General features: G+C 41.3%; 1 pseudogene; it reads right to left on the reverse strand.

Moving 5' to 3' along the window:
• Nucleotides 1–244: 244 nt before the first annotated feature.
• Nucleotides 245–898, reverse strand: LOC117713554 (high mobility group protein B1 pseudogene; annotated as a pseudogene).
• Between the last annotated feature and the right edge of the window lie 488 nt (nt 899–1386).

The raw sequence follows: 1386 nt of genomic DNA on the forward strand, positions 1-1386 counted from the left end.
CCATGCCAATTTACAACCCCCAGACTGTACCAGGCAAGGTTAGTGGCTATTGAAAATACCACCAGGACAGGGCTATCTAAAGACACATTCGGTAGTATGTTAACTATACAAAACCGACACTGTACAGTTTAAAATAAAATCCTGCACAGCCTTACATTTCATTTTTTTTTTCTTTAGAAGGAGTAAGTTGTGTACAGGGGGGTTAAATGCTTTATAAACAAGAAAAAAATGCGCTAGAACCAACTTATTCATCATCATCATCTTCTTTATCTTCATCTTCCTCTTCTTCCTCATCCTCTTTATCCTCCTCCTCATCTTCTTCTTCCTTCTTTTTCTTGCCCTTTTCAGCCTTGACCACACCCTTTTTCACTGCATCAGGTTTTTCTTTAGCTCTGTAGGCAGCAATATCCTTTTCATACTTCTCCTTCAGCTCGGCAACCTTCTTCTCGTAGGGCTGCTTTGTCATCCACTGCAGTGTTGTTCCACATCTCTCCTCGTTTCTTTACAGCATCACCAATGGATAAACCAGGATGCTCGCCTTTGATTTGAGGGCGGTACTCAGAACAGAACGGGAAGAAGGCTGAAGGAAGCCTCTTGGCTGCATTAGGGTCCTTGAACTTCTTTTTGGTCTCCCCATTGGCAAGGATGTAGGTTTTCATTTCTCTTTCATAAGATCCTTGTCAGCCTTTGCCATACCTTCAAATTTCCCTTCTTCTTTAGCAGACATGGTCTTCCACCTTTCTGAGCACTTGAAGAAGTCTGAGAAGTTGACAGAAGCATCTGGGTGCTTCTTCTTGTGCTTCTCCAGGCAGGTTTGCACAAAGAATGCATATGAGGACATTTTGCCTCTTGGCTTCTTAGGATCTCCTTTGCCCATGTTTAGTTGATTTTCCTCCATGAGGCACAGAGTCACCCAGTGCCTGTTCGGCCCTAGCGTGCCTTGGCGCTGTCCCTATGGAGCTCAATGTACTACCTAGTTATTACATATAGAGTAGCAATAATCATGAATATGCAAGTATTTTTGTAGTAAGTTATAAATTCTATTGGATATATGTCCAGGAATGATACAGATGGGTCATATGGTGGTTATAGTTCTAATTTTTAAAGAAATCTCCAGACTGGTTTTCAAAATACCTCCACTACTTCAAACTCCCAGCAGCTGTATATACTTTTTTTGAACTCACTCTGTAGCCAATGTACATCTTGAATTTGGAATCTTCTGTCTCTGACTCCTTAGTATCTGTAATCATGGGCTAGTGCCATTTCATCTAGATTGCTAGTATTAAAAAATATACACAAAGTGGGGCTGAAGAAATGGTTCAGTGGTTAAGAGCAAATAAAACTCTTCCCAAGTTGACAGCACCTGCATTAGGTGACTCACAGCTG

Source organism: Arvicanthis niloticus, chromosome 8 (assembly GCF_011762505.2).
Source record: "Arvicanthis niloticus isolate mArvNil1 chromosome 8, mArvNil1.pat.X, whole genome shotgun sequence".
Taxonomy (NCBI): domain Eukaryota; kingdom Metazoa; phylum Chordata; class Mammalia; order Rodentia; family Muridae; genus Arvicanthis; species Arvicanthis niloticus.